This window comes from Sebastes fasciatus, chromosome 3 (genome assembly GCF_043250625.1).
Source record: "Sebastes fasciatus isolate fSebFas1 chromosome 3, fSebFas1.pri, whole genome shotgun sequence".
Lineage (NCBI taxonomy): Eukaryota > Metazoa > Chordata > Actinopteri > Perciformes > Sebastidae > Sebastes > Sebastes fasciatus.
The window spans coordinates 31,438,294-31,465,531 of NC_133797.1; the positions used below are offsets into that span (position 1 = coordinate 31,438,294).

The window sequence follows — 27,238 nt, forward strand, 5'->3', positions numbered from 1 at the left end:
TAGGTGTAGTAGGCCCCTACTGACCCACATCTATGGGGCTTACAGCGACTGATAACGCTTATTTAATAGCTCGACAACAGTCTAATCGGCTGTCTAGTTAGTGTTGATTTTCTAAAATGAATCTCTAAACTGAGCATACTGTACATTGTGCATGAGGTCATTTTGTTTCCATGACTACTGGGATTTCACACCTTTCCATCCATCAGAGAATGTTTGAATTTATTTTTGGGAAGTCTAAATCTAAATGTGAAGAAGTGACTTGGGAATTATATTAATAAATTTGCTTCTCTGTAATCAAAGAATAGCTAGTGGAATAAAGGTATTCCTAAAGAGATTGGTTTTCAGGGTGCTTTAAGGCCTGTATAGTGATATAGCGGTAGTAATTCTTCTATGGGCGAAGAGGGAAAAAGAATGCAGACAAATGCTCAACAGGCCCGCTTGTGAGATGAAATCAACTCTCGAAATCTCTCTTGTTTTACCTCACACATTCTCCTGTGAAGTGTCTGGGAAAGTTGTTGTTTTGCAACTGCACCCTATGGTAATCTAATTTCAATCTTTTTTTCTCTCTTTCCTCCCCCTCTCCCCTTTTTCGCTCCTTGTCTTTGCAGTTTGACGTGTTGAAGTGGTTCTTAAGGTAAGAGAGAGTCTCATTTCGTGTTTTCCCTCTCTTGTACTTTCTTCCTCTGATTTTCAACCCATAAAACACAGCATGCCATCAGCACTTGGCACAGTGTGTGTATCACGAAACAATCTGCGTCCTCAAAAATGTATTTGGCTCAGGATCCTGCTCACTGAAACACAATAACATTGTGTTAAGATAACAAAGAGACACTCTGGGTAACACTCCCACTGCACTCCCCTGGTAAAGCCACGGTCAGGGATGCACAGAACTGAATCAGCCGCCCAACAGGACACATTATATACTGTAGGAATTATACAGCATGTGGGATAGATTTACATCCCCTCCTTCCATTAGTTAATAAATGCTTTTAATCAATAAGATATATCATAAGCGCCGTGTAGTAATTCTGCACAGTACACACACACACACAGAGAGAGTAATAACATACAGTAAATCCTCTTCCACGCTGTCTTGCAACTGAATCTGCCTGTCACAAGCTGTTAGTCATAACCGGGCCTGTCTGCCTTATAGTTTTTTAAAAGGCAAGGCCACCGTTATTGTTTATTTGTGGATTACAGGTTTCAGCCTTAGTATATCTCAAACTTATTACTTTCAGACTGAGGGTGCTCTGTAATAATATCAGCAGACTCACAATACTTCTCAAAAGAAAATGAAATGTGCTACAGCCGTACAACTGGGCCTGACCTTGTGGTTGGGCATACAGGATGTGTGTAGTAGCCGCAAATCTTGTGGTGTTCATGCAGTGCTTTTTCTTTTTTTTACAGCAGTTAGAAGCCTTGTATCTCTAAATGTATTTTGATTACAAATGGTTTCATTTTAGAGCTCAGTGGTTTGAGTTTATCTAACATGCTGTGAAAAACATTTAATAACCCCTAGTTTGTGTCATTTTCTCAATGGATCCTCAAAATACAGAAGAACTGTAATTGAAAAGTTTATTGTTTATAGTCTCTTTATATGATTGTAGTTGACAGAATACAAATCAAATTTAATACTAACAGTATTGAATAACATTTTTAAATCAAATAATTGAAGTTATAAAATTACCCCAAAAAATAATTAATGTTTTAAAGGTACACCTATGATACATGGAGCCCAAAAAGTGACAAAAAATAGTAAAAGGCAAATCAAAAATATATCTGCATACATCAACAAATAATGTTGAGTGTAAAAAAAAAAAGTAAAATTATCCTTTTACCTTCAATCAAATGTAAAAAAAAAAAAAATACTTAAGTGGTAGAGGAAAAGTAATAATACAAATATTTTTTACCAACTAATTTGAGGTCAAAGGAAAAGTATAAAAAACTTTATATTTCTTTATCCATTTTAGTTAATTAAAGGGACTGTTTGTAACTTTTTAAGCGTATAAATATACCGGGTCGGGACACATGCGCGCTCGCATATGCGTGTTCGCGTGTGGCCGGAGCCTCGTCTCCTCTTGCCTGCTTGCCTTCACTCAGACGGCGCGCGTTCTCGCGTACTCGCTCCACCTCTAGACGTGAACGCGCGCTCACTCCACACTGCAGAAGAGTTAGTTTAGCTCTGAGAATATCTAGTGAATGTACAGTGGACGTTTGTGCAGAAATAAATGCTGCAGCTCCTCCAGACCAACAGAGGTTTCCCGTGTCTTGTGAAGTGACGGAGCTCTGCAACGAGAAACTTTATCGTCTCGTTACCGACCGGGTGCCGGTGTCTCCCTGTTCACTCCGGCTGCGGGCGGAGAGAGCAGGGAGATTCGCTGCAGAGCCCCGCTGCTGAAGCCTGCGCTCAGCCTGCGCTGAAGCAGGAAAAGCCAACACTAGGATCAGCAGTGATTCATGGAGAGACCTTCGTCTGGTCAGCTAACATTACTGCCAAGCAGCTGAAATATAGAGTGATATTGTGCTTTTAGCTGACGTGCGTCGCCTCACTGTTTTGAGCGATGCTCGTTCAGGTATATTTAAAGCGAGCAGGCGCGAGCCCGACGCTGACTTTCGTTGAATTTACGGCCACAGGTGTCGCTGCTAACAAGCATTTCTGAAAGTTACAAATAGTCCCTTTAACTGACAATATTTCTATTAGAGTTGTCTTAGTCTAAGCTGTTAATGTGCTTGATTAGACTGCTTCCCTGGCCTGAGTGGGCGTGATTATAATGTGCTTGATTGACATTTCTCTCACACTCTCGGTGTGTTCCAATACCCATACGACAGTACTACTACGACTACAATACTACTTAAGACTGGCCCACGCTAAACACACACATAACGACATGTTATGTTAAATTTAACAGTTCTGTACCTGTGTTTGGTGAGCAACAATTTGGCCAAAACAGCACACCACACACTAACAGATTCATTCATGAACAACTACAGTACCAACTCTCAAAACCCGGAAATCTCACAAAATCTCTCGCTGTCAAACGTAGCAGACAACAGGCAGGAAGAATTAGAGATGTTAGTTTTTGCACTACTTTGTGCTGAACATTCACAAAGAAAAAATAATGGATGAAGTCATGGAGACACGATAAATAAACACTTATGTTTTTGCAACAAATCAACAAGTTGGTCCTCCACTTCTGAGGTCCATCTTACTACTACTTTATGCTTTGCGTTTTGCATTAGCCCATGTCCTTCCACTTCAGTCAGCTTGGTTCTGCATGTCTGTACTGCGTCATCCGCTGTCCTTGGGGTTCCACACACACAACAAGATATCCGATCGTAAATATTGAACATGTTTAATATTGTGATCTGGAATCACTGCAACCAGGATGGACTTCTGAGTAGATCGGGGGATGTAAAAAAATACTCAACATACCTCACACCACTAGAATATGTGGAAAAGTAATCTTTAGAACCGTCAAGAAATCAGGGCTTTGCTGACCATTGTTGGGAGGGGAGAATCAGGCCTAAAATCGTCTTGATTCTCCTGTAGTCTGTGCCCAGCATTACGTAGTATGCCAGAAAAAGATTTAGAATGTCCCATATATTATGTTATTATTATATAAATATTTAGGATGTCCCATATAGACATAGTGTGTCAAATACAGTTTGCCAAAAATACATTTTGCAGTATGCGATCCAGCATGCTTTTCTTGCTACATGCACACAGTACGTACTTTGTAAGGGCAGCTGCAGTATGTACCAAAAGTAAAAAGAAAAAATATGCGATTTGGAACGTGACCTGTGTTACATTTGTTGCAGCTGCAAGGGCAGGATGATTCATATGTTTATTATTCTTATTGGTAAATGTAGTTTAAGACCTCATACTGTCCCCAGCATGGCTCCACTGAAAGAATAACTGAAAACACCTAACTTAAGCACCAAGGCTACTGTATGCGGCACCACATTGAAACATTTCTGACTTTGGTGATCTCCAGACCCAGAGACACCAAGAATGAATGGTTTTACAGCAACAATAGTTTACTCTGAGTATCACAGGGCTGTTTTCTACAAACAGAAAGTTTTGCCATCAGAACAATTTGAAGGATTCTATAATCCCATAAATCTCTACACATATTTAAAATAATATCATTTTGCTACAACAATAAAAAACAAACACATTTGGCTCAAAGAGGTTGTTAAACAGTTTCCCCTTCATTTGAATATGAAATACTGCCACATATCAGTGTTGAGAAAATGCTGCGGTACTGTAATTATGGCTGATTTATGTCCAAGTCACCCACACGATCTGAGGACTAGTAGAGAGGGATGCCAGTCCTCCAAAGAAGTTGAGACATAAAAAGCACCACAATTGTAGCTACAAGGTTTTTACCAAACACATGCCATGTTAATGTGCCCCTTAGTGTTCGTTTGGTTTGGTGCCCAAAGTTGCGCGTCAGATTTGAGAATTTCTCTGATGTGTTTGCTTGTCTGTGTGTGCGTGAGGACATGTGTCTACATCTTAGTCTCCATCTTCCTCCTCGTGTGTGTCTGGTTCCCAGTGTTTGGAGTGGGCTCTGTTGGGACTGGCTGTATGTACAGCCTCATTAGTGGCTAAGGTTTGGCCGGCCTGCTGCTACTGGAGACTCACTCGGGGGCACAAAGTCATATGTTACTCTACTGCTGGCCCATCTGCCACTTTGGCTCTCACTATGGGTATTGTTTCTTTTTCCGTGCTCATGCATCTTTGTAAGCAGTGGCGGAAGGTGGTACATTTACTCAAGTATGGTACCTAAGTACAGTTCTGAGGCAATAGTTGTACAACCTTGGGCACCAAAACAGCCCTGTCTCCTAAAAGTTATATTCCCATACATCTAAACTGCATTCTCAAATTACGTATGGAAGGAAACGTATTTTGTCGCGGATTATGTTTGTGTTTGACGTATCACAAATAAGTTTTTAAGTCCACGGACAGCCGCAGTGAGTGATGTAGTACAACGAGCGACGCACAGAGCAGGTGACCTAGTATATCAAGCTACCGTTAATGAAAGTTATGTGGAATGATAACTAGTTTCACAAGCAAGAAAGTCCACTACTGGCAGGTGTAGGGGGAGGTGGATGGGTCCAACAAACACAGGACTTTCCCCCAGGAGACCGCTGTTCATGTTCCGTCGTGTCATTTTAAGCCAAAGTATGATGTTGTTGCCTAAACCTAAGTAGTGTTGTTGCATTCTTTGTTTTGTTTTGTTTTCAATTTACAACCTTAACCACGTGTTTAAAACTGTTTAAAAACTGCGACTTTAATCCAGGAGAAAATAAGTTTCCCTCAAAACGTAATTGAGAATGCTGTTTAGTTTTATGGGAACGTAATTTTGTGGGAGACGGGGTTGTCACCAAAGCAAACAGATACAGATATTCTTATCATTTAAAGTACATTAACTGCCGCCATGAGCTGTGTGTGACTAGGGCTGTGTATTGGCATGAATCTGGCGATACCATACGTATCATGATACAGGGGTAATGATTTAATATATTGCAATATATTGCGAAACTGTAAGCAAGGCGATATATTGCGATTTTTTTCAAATCTAATTTTAAGAAAACTCTTAGTATAAAAAGACACACCACCATATCCATCAAATCTGAGTAAAAAAAAAGTCACTAAGGGAAATGGCAACTATGGGGATTAGAATCATCACACATGAATACAATTGGGCTCATTCGATCCACAAGAGTCTCAGCTTTCCAGTCATATCCAAATGATGCAGTTCTAAGACTGTTTATGGACCCCAGTATACCGACATATTCAGACACAACATTTTAGAATAGGCGAAAATAACACATTTATGTTGCATGCATAAAACGGCTTACTTTTTGCCCCAAACTGCATGTGATGAGCATAAAGTGGGTTGACTTGTGGGTACCCATAGAACCCATTTTCATTCACACATATTGAAGTCAGAGGTCAAGCCAGTTTTTCCTCACCAAAATTTAGCCTAACTTTGGAGCGATATTTAGCCTCCTTCGCCACATGCAACTATGCCATGGGTGGTATCAATGTATTCCTCATATATTCCTTAGGGTTTGTTTTGTTTTATATGATGCCAGTACCCTCTAGCTTTAACACTGAGCCCACTACAGCCTCCGAAAGACAGAATAGTGTCCGGGTCTGACGGCAGGCCGTCGGATTTTTAAGAGGTTCATTAAAAATCGATACAGTGTTTTGGAGAATCGATATAGTATCTTAAAGCATAATATCGCGATACTCATGTGTATCAATATTTTCTTACACCCCTATGTGTGACAGCCGCTGCTGTAACTCTCCTCTACACAGTTTGAAAACCTGTGTTATAGATTAAACTACTCAGTATACAAAGCAGTTCAAATTAGCTCCACCTTGGCCAGCTATCGTTTAAATAATTCATGGCTCTCTAGATACATAACTGGATGGATGGATGGATGAATAAATGGATGAATGGATGCATGCATTGATGGATGGATGGATGGATGACCCCTGCATGAAGTTATCCGGTGCACGATGTTACTGTATGTGTACAACAGCTCTAAACAACTTAAGTTGTGTAATGTGTTGTGTTCGTTATAAAACCCGTTTAAAGCGTTGGCTTTAATAGCTCCGCTCAGCAGGAGAAAGGTTAATTATCACATCCTGTTACAGACAGACAGGACACCTCCTCCTGTCGAGCGCACACACACACACACACACACTCTGAACCACACAAACACGCGGACCATCAAACAAACTGTGTGTGTGTCATATAAAGACGTAATCTAGCGTCTGTTTATCCTCGTTTGCCTCATTGAAGCCTTCATCATTTAGTTTTCCTCCACTCGCTTCCTCCTCTCCCAACACCCATATCCACAATGTGACGGCACTCAAGCCACAAGAATTCATTCATGAAGTCGTTCATGAGGAAGAAACGGACAAAGTCCCTTTGTATCACGTTTCTTCGCTTTGTTACGATGTGTGAATCGGGAAGGTTTATCACATTGAAAAATGGGGCGCAATTCAGAAATGACAAGACGAGTGGACAGAGGCGTTCAGTGGGTGTGAAGCGGTGAACCACAGGAAATGATTGCTGCTGTGTTCTCTGGAAGATGCCAAAAATATTTAGAGTGAAAAAGAAAACGAAAGTGACAACTCAAAAGGAGCCACGAAGAAGAAGTAGTGGGATTTCTTTTTCTTCTAAAAATGAACAACTCCACTTCAGATCACGAACCCTTTTACAATAAATCCACACTCTTTCATGTCATCCAGTCGCCTCTTCTATCCACTTTATCTTTCTCCTCAAACATCTCCTGCTTTTACTCCCACTCTCCTCAGTGTCTCCTTTTCCTCTTATTCTCCTATTTTTTTGCGCCCGTCCACCTCCTCCCTCTCTCCATCCTCATTTCATTGCCAGTCTAGACAGCTTCAGAGGCAGGTGCTGAGGTGGAGAAAATAGGGTGAGAAGGAGGGAGGGAGGTAGGGAGGTAGGGAGGGAGGGAGGTAGGGAGGGAGCTAGGGAGGAAAGGAGCCAAGGGAATAAGGAAGACTGAGCGAGCACAGAGAGAGATTAATAGATCAAGCGGAGAGGCATATGATGAAAGTTTAGAAGAGTATGGAGAGGAAAGGAAAGGAAATGAAAGGAAAGGAGAGGGATGGGTCAGGTTGAGGTAGGATTGGAGCAGAGAGGAAGGAGAAGGGGGAGGAGATGTGGGGAAAGAAGAGATCTGAGTAAATCAGGTGGGTGCTATGCGGAGGGGAGAGGTGCGGAAGAGGCTATTTTAATGCAGGGTGGAAATCAGGTGCTCGAGGTGGGGATAGAAGGAAGTGGCAAAGAAAAGGGAGGCAACGGGAGGTGTGGAGAAAAGGAGCGAATGAGGTAGAGAGGAAAGAAGGAGGGAGGGGAAGTAAAGAGGCTGGGGTGAGGAGGAGAAGGGGACAAGGTGGGGGCTAAGTGAGAACGAGGAGAGAGCAGAAGGATGGATGGATGGATGGATGGTTGGATGGTTGGATGGAGCATGTGTAGGAGAGAGGACAGGAACAGTGTTGTTGTGCTTTTACGGGAGGACACCGGCTGCAAGGAAGTGAGGTGGGTAATAAGGCCATAGCTCATTCCTGTGGAGCAGCCTCTATCCTATTAGTGACTACCTCTCACTGGATGACTTATATGCACCTCGTTTTTCACCAGCAGGATGACGGCAGATGCTTGGGAAGAAACAAACACGCACACGCACACACACACACACACACACACACACACACATGTGCATGCATACAGCCACAGGAGCGATGACAGGAGAAATCTGCTCCTGCTTCCTGATGTGAAGAGAGAACGGCATCAGTGCAGAAAACCAACAGCTTACAGCCACAAAGTGTCGTGTTACTTTAAGTTACTTTACTAATTACTCAACCGTAAAAGTAATCAGTTACATTACACGTTAGATTACTTTTTATTACTCAGCCCAGCCCCGTCAGAGGTGCCTTTCAAACGCCTGCTGCTCTATGCACCTGTGTTTTTGCAGGAGCGTCCTGAACGCCTCGAGTTGAAAAACTCAGAGCGGAAAAGCGACAACGTCATTGACGTTTTTTTCTCATTGTGGTGACTTTTGCTGGATACGTGGAGCTATATATCACTTTACCAACCGTAGTTACCATGATCTGAACACAAAACGGCAGGCCTGGAGGCAAATTAGTGCGCCAGCTACTTGAGGTTTCGGGCAAGTTGTTTTCATTAATTTAAACTGTAGCCTACAATTAGGTAGTGCACAATTCATGGTTTGTGTTAAGCTAACGTTTGGTTGTGTCTAGTGCTGCTCCAAATAAAAAAAATTGGGCTTCGAAGCTTTGGTGAGAAATATTCGAAGGTGTTCGAAGCTTGGTGACGCACCACAGCGCCGAAGGCTGATATGTTCTTATGTCTCCCCCGTTTCAGTGCCCGGGACAGTGTTGCTGCCACACTACTGTACACACACGCACCTCTACACACAACCAACAGCGTTATCTACGAATAACTAACGGTAATTAATGTTGAATATGAATTATGTTATGGGTTTATTCCTTATTTCATGGGCTGTTTGGGGATTTATAAACTTTATCATTACATATTAATGTAAAAAAATTAAAAACGAAGCATTCGAATACTGATTTGGATACTGATTCAGCCTGAGTTATGTCTTAGCAGCAACAACAACAACAAAAAAAGCAGCACACTGCAAAAAAAACACTCTCTCTGATCAGGCGTCTTCAACAAAAATAAAGGTAGTGCGATGCCAGTTCGCTTTTTCAACCCGCAAAAAATACACTCTTACTGATCAGGGCCTAAGACAGCGAAAACACTACGGAGCGTTAGGCTACTGTGATTAGTAATTGTATTGTTATTACTGAATCCCTCACAGTAGTCTACTCATTACAACAAAGTAATCACATTACCTACTGTAACTTGTTACTAAATTCCCTATCACACATGCAGTCTATTCAGAGAAATCTGTACCACCAATATCCCACCTAACATTTCAGGGAAAATGCTGGTACGGCTGTGTTGTGAATGAAAGCAGTAACATTGCAGACGCATTCACGTGGAGCGAGCAAATCAATCACAAGACTCCGCTGATGACGTATTTGAATATGCGACTGGTTTATTTATGCCAATGCTTTCACGAGTGACTTGCCATTGCTATGGCATGTGTGAAAAGGCGCAAAATGTGCCTGAGTGTTGTACATGTGTGAATATCGAAAATCACTAGCGGTGCCTGACAGGTTATCCGAGTAATTTACCAGTAACTTTGTGGGAAAGAGGCTTAAGTAATGCATTACAGCCCAACACTGAAGAAAGTTTAATGGAAGAAAAGGCAAACAAAGCGAGCATGTGAACCAGATGTCATGAGTTGATATACAGTCTTAGCTCACTCCGCCTGTCCAAGATCAGATTTATATTCAGAAGCACCTCTGGAAAAACTCCAGCCTGTTCCAAGCTTGGAAACAGATCATCTTCTGTTCAGCTAACAACCTTATACACTTATAGTGGGTGTCTGAGCGCTGTATAATCAGTCGCTCCGGGGAATTTTGTAATTGCAAGATATTTAACAAAATCCCCTGCTATCTTGCAAGGGTTTGCAATTTGGACCAGTCCCCACACTTTTTACTTCCTAAACCCTCCCAAATCCTTTTAATTTATCTAAAACAGTGCCATTGTGTCAGAACAATCAAATCAAAGTGGTCTGGTTAGCATTTAAAAACAATTTGCATTCAAACTGAAATGGGGGGGGGGGGGAAGGAAGAGCAGCCCTAATAGGATTACAGTTTCGCAGAAAAAGCCACCAGGAAATCATTTTAGTGAGGAGAGGATTGGTACTTAACAAAAAAACAATAATTGTCTTCATAGCGCACACATAAATACACACATACACAGTTAAAACATCTTTTCAATCCCATCTTGTCCTTTAAAGTGAAAGTTCATTTGTGCTATTGTAATTTACCATCGCCATGGTGACATTTTCTCCCGAGAATGAAGACTGACCCCGTCAGACTCCTCACCCGCTGGAGTCCAAGCGAACCCAAGGACTAATGGTTTGGAGAAAGGGAATATAAGAATCTATTCCAATAATTTTAGCCCTTTTAATTAAATTTATGCATATTCTTTCCCTGTGAAGAATTTGGGGCAGCTGTATCAGCGAGAGGGGAGAAGAAAAAAGAGAGAGAAAGAGAGAAAATGGGTCACTTTGGCAGAGGGACTGAGAGGCTTCATTAGGAAACCCGTTGCAGTCATTCTGTGGCCATTCTCATTCCGCTCCAGCATTCCCATCCTGCACTCGCGGGATTCCAATATCAGCCTAACATTTGTGACCTCGTCAAAAGCAAGAAATAAGCAGGTGTCAGGTCATGCTGGTCTCACCCGCCGCCACCTCTGTGACAGTTAGCCACCTTTCTTGATTTATTCCACCTAAATTAACACTCCGTCTCTATCGCCTTGCAGAGAAAAAATGTCAGGTTTTTCTTATCCAGAAATTTGCAGGTTTCGTAGCGAGAAAAAGCTGCACGCATTGTCTTTACCAGTGAAAGAATTTGAATGTTAGCACTGAGACAATTTGATGTTAACTGTGCAAGGGAATTAGATGTACTGTGTAATTTTGCCTTTCAAAGATGATAGCTGAGCAGATGGAGCAGGGCAAAGCTCTGTCAGTTTCTCCACTTTAGAAGCTCTTCCTCCCTCTTATATCTCATTTGTCCTTTCTCATTTGCTATAATTCTCCTCATCTCCCTCTCTCCTCTTCACCCCAGCACACCCGTTCATTTTTCTTGCTTCCCCCTCTGTGTTGTAGACACTTTCTTTCACTTCTCTCGCTCTCTCAGTCATTCGTTCTCTTGGCCCCGAGCACAGTAGCGTCTAATATGTCTTTAAAAGTAGGACAGCACTGAGTAATTTGTTGCACCTACCAAATGTTAATTCAGGATTGTCACCATATATTCCATGACTGCGGGGCCACCCCAAGCTCACAATAGCATCTGCTGCTCAACAGAACAGTCATCGTGATTTTCTCGCCATTGTAGTATTAAATGGAATTTTTAAAATGTAGGATTATTTCACAAAGACGTGACACCGTTTCACAGCAGGGTTGCTTGTGCCCTTTGTGTAAGCTGCGTCATTACACTACCATTACATGGAATTTGCTGTGTTGTAGATTGCTTACAGCCACCCTCTGCTGCTGCTGCAGCTTTTTCTTCCTCCCAGCGAGCATGAGGAGAATAGCTTCCTTAAAATTTCAACCTTTTTCCTCCGTGCAGCTGTGGAGTAATTGTACCATTTGGAGTGGTTTGGCTTCTCAAGAGACAGAATAGAACAGATCATTACATCCGTACAATGGTTAGTGTCATTTACAGAAAGACCTTGAAACTTAAAAAGTGACATTCCAACAATTGTACACATGAAGGTCAGTTTAGCAGACTTAAAGTGGAACTTTATTGGTATTTTTCAACCTATTTTCCCATGTTTTTTTTGTCAAAGTGACTAATGGGGGCAACAATTTTTGAAATTGGTCCAGTAATGAGGGAGAGCGCTTCAACCACCAGCCGCTTAATAAGCTACAATGTAACTCATTTCGGGCAACCTGGTACCGTCAGTTTACGTCCACTAAAAGTGCTTTTTTTTACACTGACAGATTATTATTATTATTATTATTATTATTATAAGTGTCTGACAGTGTCTGGGCGGCTGTGGCTCAGAGGGTAGAGCAGATCGTCCACCAATCGAAAATTCTGTGGTTCGATCCCCGGCTCCTCCGGTCGATGTGTCCTTGAGCAAGACACTTAACCCCAAATTGCTCCCGAAGGCATAGCCATTGGTGTGTGAATGAGTATTTAGATCCTGATGGGCAAAGTTGGCTCCATGCATGGCAGCCTCTGCCATCAGTGTATGAATGTGAGTGTGAACGGGTGAATGCTCACATGTAGTGTAAAGCGCTTTGAGTGGTCGGAAGAATAGAAAAGCGCTATATAAATGCAAGTCCATTTACCATTTACCTTTATGGAAAGGACTTTTCAGACTTTTATTTTTTACCTTTCGCTTGATCCGGTCTGTTCGTTATTGTGTGTCTCGCTCTGTCTCGTACTGAGATCTCACATCGCATCCACATTGTCGAAATCATCTAAATATTCAGCCATGACATTGAAAATCATTTAGATAACACTAAGCTACACTTTCTGTACTCCAACACAACAAACTCTGACGACACCGGTGTCCCGTGGCGCTCCTCTCTCCACTCTCACTCACGTTTCCAGCGTTGTCTTCTGGCAACAAGTCACATGACATAATAACAAACCGACCAGATAAAGCAAAAGGTAAAAAAAAAACATACATTTGACATAAATTGACAGTGAGGAATTGCCCCATGTGATTACATTGCAGCCCGTTTAGCGGTTGCTGGTTACAGCATCCTTGCTCAATACTGGACCAATTTCAAAAATGTGTGTCCCCATTAATCACTTAGACACAAAAACATGGAAAAGTAGGTTGAAAAATACCTAAGTTACCCTTTAAGTACTACTTAGTCTAAAACACTTTTCTGTAATGTCTTCTGTGGAGTTGAAACTTCTGATAAAATAGCGCTAGTGATGTCGTCAGGGTCATCTCGTCTTGGACTGGGAGACTACAACGTTTTTAAGTTTTGACGCCTGGGTGACAAATTGGGGATGTGAGTTTGAAGGACGTAGGCGTCTGTCCGGAGTCAGAGCGTCTAACAAAAAGATCTATCTATTTGCATTATTAGGAGCTTGACCCATACTAGCGACTAAAAGTCAGGATGTCTCTCCCATTGCTGCATCAATTTTGACCATTTTCTTTTCAATCTGTCTCTTCCAAGTTGTCCAACTTGCAATACTAAATCACTGGACTGCTTTTAATGTTGTTCCAACATTTGAAACATGGGCGTGCATTTAAACGAGGGCTGTCGCGGTGAAGGAATTTCCCCTGCGGTGATAATGATTGGCTCAACAGCTGCGATATGTGGTATTATTGCCTTTTTTTTTTAATTACTTCATTTATCCTGATTTTAGTGCTACTAGTGCAGTGCCCTTCAAAATGTGCCTGTTCAGAACAGGCTGAATGCTCGGCCTGTGGTGTTGCTGCTCGCAGCTTTCTCGAGAACCGCTCATACAAACAACTTCACACGCGACAATGCGCTTCCTTGGGTCCTGAGCAATACACCTGCCATGACATAGTTGCAACTAAAAGGGCCCCGAACAGCTAGATTCAATATGATGTTTAGCTATGAAAAGTATTGAATTATGTTACTATTCCAACTCATTGTACCCCAAAATAACTTACAAAAGGCCCCCCAAAGAATGCAACTCAATTGTGTTACTATGTACTATATACAATGCATTATTATTCAGTGAACTATCCAGCATTATATTAGAATTGAAAGCTCGTCCTTGAACAGACATTAAGTACATTTTATTACATTGTGCTGATAATGCTTCTTCACTTGAAGTAAACATTTGAATGCAGGACTTTTACTGTGCGGTAATGACAGTTTTACTGTTAATAATTTTACTTTAGAAACATTTCCACTTCCTCTAGCACTGCCAATGCCAACCAACAATACCTCACCAGAGAGGATGAAAAGTAAAGCAAGTCGCAGCTACTCATGGTCAGAAACATCGGTGAGGTAATATCCAAATAGGGTAGCTTTGACATAACCACCATGGTTATAAAGTAGAGCATGGATTCATTATTGGAGGTATTTTGTCTGCATTAAATTTATAAGTTAGTTATAAACTTACACAATTTGATTTGCAATGGCAGAGTGGCACTGTTTCTGTAGGCTATCCGCTCTTTGAAGAAAAGTTCGGTTGTAACGTTATTCAGCATCGATGTTGAATTATCAGACTATATCCAGGATCCAGCAGCAAAAGTGAACTGTAGTCAACGAGCCGCGGTTCGCCTGCTGCGGACGACATGCTGGACTCAGTCTGAGCGCTGTTCGCTTGTTTATCCAAAGTTTATTAATATTGAAGGTGTTGCGTGTCCAAATTGCACCCAATTCGACAAAGCACCCCATGGGGTCCGCAGCAATACACCCACCAAGTGAGAAGTAGATCGGATGAACTGTTCTCGAGATATGCAAAGGACACACCCACATACAGAGATTACTTGCTTTATAGTTAGATATCAATGAGCTTTATTGTTTGGCTATTATATTAATTTCTCCTCCATTGTTTGTTGTTGTTCAGCACTTGTAGCCTACATGTAGGATGTGACGGTTGCGCTTTGTGGTGTTTGTCCCGCCCCTCCTGCCTCCTCCGTTGTGACTGTTTTGCGAGATAGAACCTTATAACTCCGAGCAGAAAGTGAATTCTTAGGATTAAAGGGTACTATCTGCGTTTGACCTGTTCCAAAAAAGTTGTTTTTTACAAATTTTGATATCGCACATTTAGAAAACATACAGAGGAGGTGTGTTTTTTGGTGAGACTGAACCATAACCGTAAAGCTGCAGGCTTTGAAACCATACAATAGCAATGAACAGAGAGACAATAAAATGCTCTGTAGAGCTGAGGGGAACTGCAGTTTGGTGATAATTCTCTGTGGGTTTGCTACTACAAGTCGCCTTGCACATTTTTTCCATTGTTGATAAAAAAAATATTGTTGAGTGCTGCTTTATATTCTGTATTGTGAAATGTGCTGAATCATCTAATTCACAGTTTAAAAGCCTTATGTGCTAACAAGGAACTCTAACCTCTTCAACCCTAACCCTCATTTAACCCAAAGTAAAATCAACACGAAGTGTTTTTCTAACAGTGAATATTTCCCTTCTTCTCATTCTGATGTATGTCATGGATAAATGTCTGCTCGAGAACGCCAATAGATGCATAAGATTTAAGACCAACTCTTTGGTTTAACTCCTGAGGAATTGGGCTACATTTGGTATGTTAAATCAAGACACGAATGCACACTGGAGCATTGTAATCTGACTCGACTCAAAATGCCAGACAAAGCAGTACTTATCCTACTTTAGGTTTTAAGAGGAGCTAATTTTTTATGTAGTTTTAGGATTAAAGCATGACTTGAATTTTATACTGTGTGCATCGTCTCTGTCTCGCCGTTATCTCGCCGTCTCATGTCTCAGGTTGTTGGATTGAGCGCCCAGAGGCCGTAACTGTTGTTCAGTAATCCTCATTCCACTGTAGGCCACGAGCTCCAACAGCAGCAGGTCACTTCTGAAGGCTCAGTTGAATTATGCAGGCGTTTGCGCATCACGCATCCCTCTCAAAATGCTTCATCATCCTTGCCGATTTTATTTAGATTAGATGCCTATCCCTCTGTGTAAACCCTTCGACGTCAGACACACACACACACACACACACAGAAGTTGTAAACAAGTTCAAGTTGTTTACGCAAAACTGTGTCATGTCGCTCTGAGGGTCCCTGCTGCCAACTTGACCTGCAACAGCCTCCTCAACATCCTGGGCAAACGTTGATCAGCGCTGCATACCCACCTCGAAAGAGTAAACATGTTTACAAAGTTCAATTTGAAATGTATTTTCTCTAGAAAAATTGCTCTGCTGATGAGCATATGATCTTGAAAAAACTACACTGTAAAAAGAGATGGTGCAGCAGCTCGAGGAGGGGTTGTGTCTGTAGAGATAAAGCATGTAGGTAATCATGTCAGTGTTATTCATGGCCCTGCTGTGACACTACATTTAAAGCAGGGCTTTAGAGGAGGCCTTGTGATGCCCACTTTGCTGCCCTGCTTACCCACTTGCCTTGATGTTGAGTCCAGCTGACAGAAACCTAAGAAGAGTGTTTCACACATGCTGAGTGAAGCCAAACCAAAGTGAACCGAGCTCCACCGAGCTGCCCTGGTTAGGGTTAGACATCAAAAAATTATCTGGGCCATTGCTGTGCAGATCAGTGCAGAAATAGTTTGGTTCATGGAGTGAAAAGGGTATGTGAAAGCACTTTAGTGACCTAAATAATACGCCGTTTTGCCCTGAATCATTTCCGCCACCGGCAGAAAACCTTTAAGGTAATGTCCAGGCGGAGGAACTGGAGTTGAATTCCCTTCAAATTACTACCAACACTTTGACTCTCACTGAATAGCAGTCACTTCAGCCGTCAACATGAAAAGGATTCAAAGGCTGCTCTGAAGGGCTCCCACGGGAGTCCTCACAGAGATGCAAAGCAACTAAAAGGGCTTGCAGACTGACTCTCACCATGGGTGCCACTTTACAGCACAAAAATCGGGGAAGACTAACAGCAATGCCGCGTCCACTTGTCCCAGTTTATTGTGCAAGAGCTGTAAACTGAAATTGCTTGCGCCAACGCGAGCTTTCCAAATGATCTAGTTTCGGAGCTCTTCCTCTGCCGAGGCTGCCGAGGCTTTAATTACTTCTGCTGGGCCAGCGCAGGTGAAGCACATTCTCACTAACAAGGTGGTTTCCATCCAGGGAGCACTGAAACCCAACAGGAAAACAACATGATGGAGAGGAAAACTGGCGCCCGCAATAGAGGGTAACTGATGCTTAATAATCCCCCCCACCCAACTGATTTCACCAGCCATTGTCAGATCGTTACAGAGGAAACATGGTGCAAGTGGAGAAGGAATCCGGGGAGGAATGTGTCATCGACTGAAAATAAAGTGTGAACTAGTTTTCACACATGCTGCACATACATTTGCCACAGTGTGCATATATGCGAGCTAGGGCGGCACTAAAAATCTATCTGACGTCTTCAGACACAGATTCATCAAATGGCTTCTGATTATGTGAGATTATGTGAGATTATATGACCTGAAAAACAACGGGTGTTAAGAGGCCAAGGGATGTAACAGTAATGACATATGTCCTAGTTTTCATCTGTAATTAAATAACTCATGATCTTTACATCATCAGATCCCACAGTTAATGTATTCTGCCATCATCGTCTCTGCCCTTATTTAGTAAATCGGTCAGCAGCACAAACGCAGGAGTGGTGTAACAGCACAGACTAGTGGTGACTCTTCATAATGGCACCTTGCTCCAGAATCACTCTTAAACATCTTTTTTGTGTGTTTTAATTGGTGCAAAAACAAAACAGCAGTGACTTTACAAGTAGTGCAACAATGATAAGAGCAGGGGAGAAATACCTAAGAAAAGACTAAAAAAACAACAACATGCTCACAGCTTGACATGAGACATAACAAACCAAACAAATAAAACAAAACCAACGTAACAAAATCAAAAAAAGGATGGAATAATAGTCATAATAATTCTAGTAATAACATCTGAAATAAATTAAAAAGAAAATAATAATAATTATAAAACTAGTCGGTAATAATAAGGAAATAATTAAAAATAAAGTAAATAAATTAATAAATAAATGAGTAGTTTGATATTTAGAAGTGTCAGCTATTATTATTATAAGGGCTTGTGAACTTTCTATTAAGGTGTGTGGTGGTGGTGGTGGTGGGGGAGAGGTTGTTACTGGGATGAAGACATGTCCATGTGTGTTTGTGTAGGTGAGTGATGTTGATGAATTGGGCTCAACGTCTGTGAAATTAATCTATTTGGTTGTTTTTTAATGCTATTTGTCTTTCTGTTGAAATGTACTCTGATAGTAGAAGGTGCCACTGGGATGTTGAGAGATTATTTCTATATTTCCAGTTTAGTAATATTGTTTTTTTTTTAGCGATCTAAACATCTTAATATTGTCTACGGTGCACATGCGTTATCTTTGCTGTAAAACATCATGCTCGTAACTTGTCATAGCCTGCCGCAAAGTGTGTTATTCTATAGGTGATTACGCTAGAACTGCTCAGATTGGATGATTCACAGCACTACTGCAGAAGGTTATTGGTCTAAGGCCTCAAAGTTCAACAGAGGATGGATTTCATAACAAAAATAACCGCCCGCGATCCTCTGAGACCCATCCTGATTTCACTCCACCAGTGAAGTGATTTCTATTTGGCTGTGACTTGATGCGCTCCGCTGCACGACCATAGATGGCAGAAGAATTCAGGGCAACGGCACAGGGTCACTGCAGCCACTCACAAAACATGGCAGCGTATAACATCTGTGTGTGTGTATATACGTTCTCTCTTTGCTTACGTTTCACACGCCTCTGTGCTAGTATTCACACTTGTGTCCTAATGCAACCCCTTTGATCTGTCAGAGTGTGTACTTATTATACTGGTGTAGTGTACGCTGCTCAGACCTTCATCCCCTCACAGCCCGTACGGCTTGTAAGTAGCCGGCGAGGGAGCCTTAAAGATTCAGTAGGCATAATGTTTTTTGCATCATTGGGCAAAAATTCCATAATAACCTTTCAGCATATTGTAATTCAAGTGTTCTGAGAGAAAACTAGACTTCTGCACCTCCTCATGGCTCTGTTTTTTAGGCTTTAAAAAATCTAGCGTTCCTATTGAGCGTTCCTATTGGCTGTGCTCTGGCTGCTGGGCGCTGCTTTTTATTTCTTCAATGGATCTCAACATGGCTGCAAGCTAAACAGTACACTACAAGATGTTTCTGAAAACATTTAAGGCGAGAAAATAGGCATTTCAGTAACAGAATCTTGATTCATATTTGATCAGCGCTGCCTAGTTTGACCGTTTGATCGAAGTTTGCGAGTGATTGACAGCCGGCGCATAGTCGTCAGCTGGACGGCTGAAACGGCAGATACCATGAGGAGCACCGGAGGACACAGGGGCACATGATTATTTTCAGATTACCTGTCTCATGCACTATACCGTCCGGATATAATAACTTTTTTTAATCATATTTGCTCCATTTCTACCCACTGCTGCTTTAAAATCCTCAAAAGCCCTCCAGTATAGGAGTTGAGCCGGGGCTGTCCGTTTGACCCAACGTGCTCTCTCTGGATCAGTTTTTGCACATTAGTTGTGTTTATGTCACAGCGTTCAGATCCAAGCTTCCAACTATTGCACATAACACCGATGTAAAGGCAAGTGCAAGCAGACACAAACACAGGGAGTTGAAACCCAGAGTTGGCTTTAAGAGCATTGAGTTGTGAAAGGCTAAGGCTCTGTTCCTAATCCCTTTCCCACTTTTCCTCTTCCCTTCCCCATCCCCCTGTGCTCTCCATCTCTCTTGCAGGAGAATTCTGAGGAGATTTCTTACTCTTTCATTCCTCAAGGATGAAGCAGCACAGTGGATCTGTGCACTGAAACAGGTAAGCACTGAATATCATGGAGACCTTCAAACAAACACACATATACTTCCTTTTCTTACTGTCAAAAGCAGATTTTGTGTATGATTTATGCCGCTAAAAAGGCTGTGCCGTGTCCACTGAGAAATATACAGAAGGGGAGTACAAAAAAGAAAGAGAAAAGGGGTGGAATCTTGCTTCTGAGAAAGAGAGAAGCACAGAGAGAGACTCATCCTGAGGGACGAAAGGAGCGAGTGAAGAGACTGTCGACAGGATGAAAGTTTAACCAAACATCAGCTCCCCACAGGAGTGGCAAATGTGCTGCCGTCGCAGTGGACAGACCGGAGGAGAGACATGCAAAGAGACAGACCGGCAGACAGGACAAGACAGAGCGGCGATCCCCAGCTGTTTTTTAAAACGCTGCCTCTGATACATTATTGAATATGCAGCTCTCCAACGCATCGCTGAGCTTTCCTCTCATGTTAGCGCTCAAGTTCGCACAGCGTCACCATTCTAAATATAAAGCATTCGCTCAACCCTCTTCGGTTTGTTAAAAGATGCAGGGGCTGCACGTAGGCTGTGGGTGTATCTGTGTGTGTGTGTGTGTGTGTGTGTTGCTCTGAGTGGCACTTTTCCTTTTTCTGAGGCTGGCTTGAGTTTGTGTGTGTGTGACTCATTTTGGTAGCAAGCCTCTGCAAACTTCAAAAAACCAAAATAGATTTCATCAAACTCTTTGAAAGTATTGTTAGATGGTGCACGGAGTATACTGAGGCGAGCGGAGTGCTTCACTGGGAGTCACATGCACTGTACACTGAAGGAAGTGAGACGTTACCAAGGGGATTGATTTTGAATCAGACAGCATGTGGAACACTGCAGGTCTGCGACTATCTAGTGCAGCAAGAACTTAGTTTGCAACTGCAGCCTTTCTCCTAGGTCCCATTTTCCCACTTTAAAAAGTTGGATGCTCTAAGGTCACTATCCTAAGACTTTGTGTAGATGGAGTACCAGGTCTGGTCTACAGGTGGCAGCAGAGCAACATACCCAGCAGGCATGTTTTCTGTCCCCATTTTACCAGCAAATCTCTGTGTAGGCCTCCCCGTCATTTATCTCTCTGTCTCGTCCAAGACAGGCTGTCAAGCAAATGATTCTTCCTGACCAAGAAAAACAGTGGAAAAACAATCAATATGGTATATTTTTGTAGATAGATCAAGAGTGCAGAGAAACTCACATGATAAATCTTGTCTTGTCCTATTTCAGCTCCCACTTTTAAACTTCACATTCCAGGATGAATCATGAGCAAAGGTAAGAAACTTGTCTTTGACTTGACCCTTATGTGTTAATGAACATTATACCTGTGAGCGTGTGTAAAAGATGCATATTTATCTGTTTGCGAGGACGCGTGGACATCTGGGTCCAAGCAGTGCTGCTGGGTGTATATTATAAGCAGTTGTATAAATGTTTGAGGGTGTGTGTGTCTCTGTTTTCCTGACAGATGTTGTAAAGACATGATTAGCCCTCTGGCAGCCAGTAGCTCTGTGTGAGGTTGCTATAGTGACTGTGGGTTGAGTGTTGGGGAGGCCAGAGTGGAATACGAGGGTACCGAGGACGAGGAGAGGGGGTGGAATAGGAAATGAGGTGCCTGGTGCCTCCGGCCTGTGTGTGTGTGTGTGTGTGTGTGTGTGTGTGTGTGTGTGTGTGTGTGTGTGTGTGTGTGTGTGTTTCTGTTTTCGTGGGTGCGTTTGTGTGACATTTAATGTCTGTTTGTTTGTGTATTTCCACAAAGAGCACAGCATTGAAGAGACACTTGTCTGTGTAATTGGGAATTTGATCAAGATAACTCAGTCAATCATGCACACACACACACAGAGAGACACGTTCAGTCTGCGTAGGAGCCGCAGAGACAGGGATCCTGTGATGGCTGGAGCGTGGGCCGAGGGTAACCTGCTCTGCCTCACAGACCAACACCACGAGTTGAGCATTTCGTATCACTTATCACTTAAATTGCCGCGTCAATGGAGCTGTTGTACAAACTGGTACAAGCAAGAGAAATGCCCTCTGCCTCTGTGAGCACAGCGACTGTTAAGTGGTGTGGTTTCAAGCACCGTGCAGCTTTAAAGGCCCGAGCTCAGTTTGTTTGTGTTCTAAGGAAGTGCTTATCAGCCCGGAGGGTCAAAGCTCAGTTTAAAGGGGGTTACAACAAGCTGTGCTGTCTGTAGTCAAGGTTGAGAACTCTTTTGGCTTGTTTGTGTAGTTGTCTGAAAGGATGCACCCATTCAACTTTTCCTCTCCTGATTCCAATAGCTCAACTCGGGATATCTGCCAATACAGAGTACTGAATCCAATACCAGCGCTCTCTTTTTCCAGAGTTGAAATCTGTATACCTCGCTGCGTGGAACTCCTTTGAATATGTATTATGTAAAACAACATTAGCCCAGGGATTGTTGCTGCGACACTAAAAACTAAATTGCCGTTCCTACTCTGACTGAGTGAATGTAACTGATAATGAAAACAGAGAATGTTGGTGAAGAAACAGTGTTAAAGGTCCAGTGTAGGATGTGGGATTAAGGATCTATTTGCAGAAATGGAATATCATTTTCATAACTATGTTTTCATTAGTGTATAATCAGCTGAAACTAAGAATTGTTATGTTTTCATTAGTTTACACACTGTATTTCTTCTTTTGATAAAGTTGGCATAAGTAAGTGTTGTTAAAATCTGTTTATTTTTGGTTTTATTGGCATATTTATAGATTTTTTTTCTTATTAATTGTGTATTGTGTGTGTTGTATGGGTAGGTGTTGTGATATATTTAATTTTTTCCTTAGAAATCAACCGAAAAAAGAATCAAATAGAAAATGCAAATGTTAAATGTTAATGCAAAAATATGAAAAACTAGGAGACGGGATTATTAAAGAAATATGTGACAGGGTGTATTAAAATTTAAATATTTTAATCACTGAGGTGAAAAACATCCCGTCAGAACTCTGACTTAGTTGATGTGTTCCCAGGGGGGGGCCACCTTAAGTGAACCGATCTCATTTTACGTAACAATTTAATGCAACCCTGAGGCTCAGTGCACGGCAAACCATCCTCATGGCTCCTGTATCTCCTGAGTGTGCAGCCTGCTGTGTATAATAGTCATGGTGTGGGATATAATGCGCTGCACCATACAGGGCTGGCTTCACACAGGGATTACACCTAGATGATTCTTCAATAGAGAATTTAGTCTCGGGTAGCCGAGCCTTAATCCGCTGCCTGTGGAAGCGGACCACAGTGCTGTGGAGCCGTGGCCAGATATGACAGAGAACAGAGAGCAGCCAGATTAGTTCATACTAGGAAGAGAAGCCGCCTGACAGAGCGTCTCCTGACAGCTCCTCCCAAATCTCTCTACTCTCTCTAATGCAGTCTGAGGGAAACACTGTTCCCCTTTCTGTCTTTCTTAGCTGTCTCTCTCTTTTCTCCCGCTCTGTCCCCGTCTCTCTGTGTGAGGTGAGAGCAAGTCATACAGAGAAAGTGTGTGTGTGTGTGTGTGTGTGTGTGTGTGTGTGTGTGTGTGTGTGTGTGTGTGTGTGTGTGTGTGTGTGTCTTATCGCTTCATTAGCCTGTAGAATTCTGGGTCATTCGTAGCCTTGTTCCCACTGTCTCAGATGCTGTAATTACCCTCACGTGAGTCACGACGGATAATTAGGATGGTCCGAGCAGGACTCAGCTACCGTGCACACACACACTGTTCGCGCTTACACATGTGACGCACATACACACACATCAGTCATTAGTGGAGAGCTTAACATGCAGTACAGCGCTAATGGGATTATCATTGCTGAGGGTCCCACTCATCAACCTCTTACTCCTCTCTCTATTCATCACCAAGCACCATTCTTAAACACTTAGGAGAACCAATCATTTCTACATGATCTCTTTCTTTCTTTCTTTCTTTCTTTCTTCACATACCTTTACAGGTGTCTCTCTTCTCTTCAGTGCTACAGTGAATCTGCTCTATTGGCACGACTACATCACAAGGACTGTGTTGTTAAAACAGACTCAATGGGGCGTTGCTGTGGTGACCTAGGGGTTTAAGCCACTGACCATGTAATTCTGATGTCCCTGGTCCGAGTCCAACTGAGGACCTCTGTTGCATGTCTCTTTCTCCTCATTTCCATCTCTTTCTACTTTCTGCTTTCAAGTAAAGGCATAAAAATGCCCCCAAAATATACTTGAAAAGGCAGACTCTCCCAACCGTCTCAGCTGGTGATGACCCCTTAAAATGAAGGAATGTTTTCATGTGACCCTTTTTCATGTATTTCATGTCCTCCAGTTGTGCCCAGTTTAACCAGTGTTCTGTTTTTCTTATCTTTTCGAACACAATTTTGTGTAGCAGAAATCTTTTTTTTTAAATTTCAACTCAATATCACAGGAAGGCGTATAAATTGCACGACATTACAAGGACATTCCGTGTGTCATGAGAATGCATTTTAGCTTTTGCGTGTGTCATTTCCACGCCGCTTTTCGCGTGCCATTTGTATGTCATGCAACAAAACTACAGTAACATTTGCAGTTAGGTTTAGGCAACAAAACCAATTAGATAGGGTTAGGAAAAACGTCATGGTTGGGCTTAAAATAAGTATGTAAACTTAGTCAAATATGTACGGAAACAACGTAATATAAGTATGGAAAACACGTCACAAATGTCGCTAAAACATGTGACAAACATCACTAACATACCTTTCTAAACAAAACACCGGTCCTGTGTTTGTTGGACCCATCTACCTCCCCACCTGCAGTCAGTACAGACTACATGGCAGACAAATGACACACCAAAAGCAAGAAAGGCGTCTTTTTTGCACGCTAAATGCCTTGCGCATTATCTTGTCATTCATACGCCTTTTCGTGCAAACAGACTGTTGTTTTCTGTTTTCCTATCCTTCCATTTAATCATCTTGTGACCCTTCGTGTTTATTTTGTGACCCCTTGTATGGTCCTGACTGGCAGGTTGGGAATCACAGCTCTGTGTAAAGAAAAACAGCCAGATTAAAACTAATAACAAGATCAATGCCCTTCATTAGAAATAGTTTGTTGTAAGAGGAACATTTAGACAGTTGAGACAAAATATGTTCAGTTGATAGGGGATATGCACACATGTTTGCCATATAATTTTAGCTTTTTAACTGTTAATTCTAGATTTACAGCAAGTCAACCATCCTTAAGATGATAAATCAGAAAGCATACCCACATTGTAACAAGGATATGACAAAGAAAAAGAAGGTTGCGGGGAAAGTAACTTTGATTTTCTGTTCTGCTCTTTTATCCTTCAGTTGCACTGACACAATCCACTCTCACCATCTCAGCCACTCTCTACCCTCTCATCACTACACCCATTTCATCAGCTCATTTAAAAGTAATATTACCCATAACCATTCAATTTTCACTGTGTTTATTCTGTTGACTGAAATAGTAATGGAGATATTGACAGCGGAGTGCAGAGTGATTCTGTCCAGGCCATTGTGTTGAGTGGTTCGATGGAGAGAAGTGGATGACTGGAGGGCTATCTATGGTATTACATATAGTGTGGAAGGCGTGGGAAAGAGAGGCCCTCTGAAAGCTTAAATACCATGCATCACATGCACAGACATAAAGAGACAACTCTCACACACACACACACACACACACACACACATACATACACACATACACAGTGGATTAGGATGGGGATTATGGAAGCATAGCCGTAAAACAGGCAGAGACAGATCAGTGTTATACTTCATAAACACACGCACACACACACACACTGGATATGTACAGTAAGATGGATTTATTCTGAGGTGGATGGTATGATGACTTAGGTTCATGCGTCATGATCGAGCACTATTGAAGCTTAAATAGGAAGACAGCTCAATAGGGCAGCAAATAAGCTTCAGCAATCAATTATTGAACTGGAATGGTGGGAACTGAAAGCTACCGAGATTTCACATCTGGATCATAAAGTTTTTTAAAAATGTTCATGAATTTCAATTTTCTACTATATGACCTACAGAGAGAACTACAATGAGGTGTCAAATTGTGAGCTTGAAATGTGTGTCTTATATCCAGAATCTAATCTACCATAATATACAAGAAAAGACAACCTTTACATTTTGTCAAGCGAACAGATCTCAAGTTCATCACCTCCAAAACTCAAGTTATGTACATTAATAAAACGCCTCCACAGTAGCAGTGCTTTGAGCTGAATGCTAACGTCTGCATGCTAACACGGTCCCAATGACAACGCTAACATGCCGTTAAGCAGGTATTTAGGCCATGCTAGCTGCATGGCCTAAAACAAAGGTCCATCTTTATAACAGTAGCAAGAACATCCTCTCTAAAATACGGCAGAGGTCACAGCGATGGCAGGGCCTTGTGCTTCGGCATATCACATCTCAAATGCTCCGCTGAGATTGACTCCCCTCCAAAAGAAAACAAGGAAGACCAAACATGACCTTTCTGTTTGGAAAACAAGATAATTCAGGTAGACTGTATATAAGAAGTGTACGTAGTCACCGTGACTTCACCCATTGGTTTTTGGACTGCCGTTTTGAAGACTCGAGTTTGGCCTTTTGTCCGTTACCGTCTTTGTTTTTGGCCGTTGCCATATGGTATATGGTAGCGCTACGCAAACTCATGGTGGCACTAGAGGAAGTCAGTGGGATTCATCCTCTGGGAACCATGCAATGTCTGTGCAAAATGTTATATCAATCCATCAAATAGTTGTCGACTTTGCTCTGAACTGAAACATCTCAACAACAATTTCAGTCCGGACCAAAGTGGTGAACCGACAGATTGACACTGCCGTCCCTAGAGCCATGCAGCTAGCATGGCCTAAAACAAAGGTCCATCTTTATAGCAGTAGCAAAAACATCCTCTCTAAAATACGGCAGAGGTCACAGCGATGGCAGGGCCTTGTGCTTCGGCAGATCACATCTCAAATGCTCCGCTGAGATTGACTCCCCTCCAAAAGAAAACAAGGAAGACCAAACATGACCTTTCTCTTTGGCAAACAAGATAAATCAGATTAACTCTATTTGGAGTGAGGCTCTACATGTTGTCAAGGATATAGGGAACAATTGAGGGAGATCATTGTGTCCTCATAAACCTGCAGGAGACGAAGAGGATTAAGTAGTAGTTAAGTATATCTAGAATCTAAATGGGGCGATATTATCTTCTTGGTAACCTTTTTGTGTATAGGTACAACTTACCTGAATAACAGTAAAGATATTTTCTCATTTACCACTACTGGTATCTAGCCACATTTATAGTTTTATGTGCTGTGGATATCTGAAAAATTTCTATTTAAAATATTCAACAGCAACTTGTCATGCTTGTGTCCAACTCTGGATAATCCACAGTAACTGTTAACAGTTTTCATTGAGACTGTTTCTTTGGTAGAAGGTAGTTTAAATGAAACCTAGGGAGGTCTGTGGGTTATCTTCAGTAGCCGGGACTTTGTTTCTACAATAATTCATTGCTGTTGAGTTTTTCAAATGTAATTTCCGAATGCTTTGAACACCACGTACAAAATCCCATTAATCTACATTGTATCACGGTGGCTACAGAAATCTCAGAGATGGA

The 27,238-nt window shown here is 42.0% G+C and overlaps 1 protein-coding gene across 3 annotated transcripts in view; it reads left to right on the forward strand.

Moving 5' to 3' along the window:
- ptprdb (protein tyrosine phosphatase receptor type Db) overlaps positions 1 to 27,238 on the forward strand; it is a 229,609-nt gene that overhangs the window by 88,543 nt on the left and 113,828 nt on the right. For all 3 annotated transcript variants that reach the window (XM_074630242.1, XM_074630243.1, XM_074630244.1), the window contains 3 exons: positions 609 to 634; positions 19,586 to 19,661; positions 20,895 to 20,939. The gene's annotated coding sequence lies outside the window, so the exon portion shown is untranslated. The remainder of the gene's footprint in view (positions 1 to 608; positions 635 to 19,585; positions 19,662 to 20,894; positions 20,940 to 27,238) is intronic.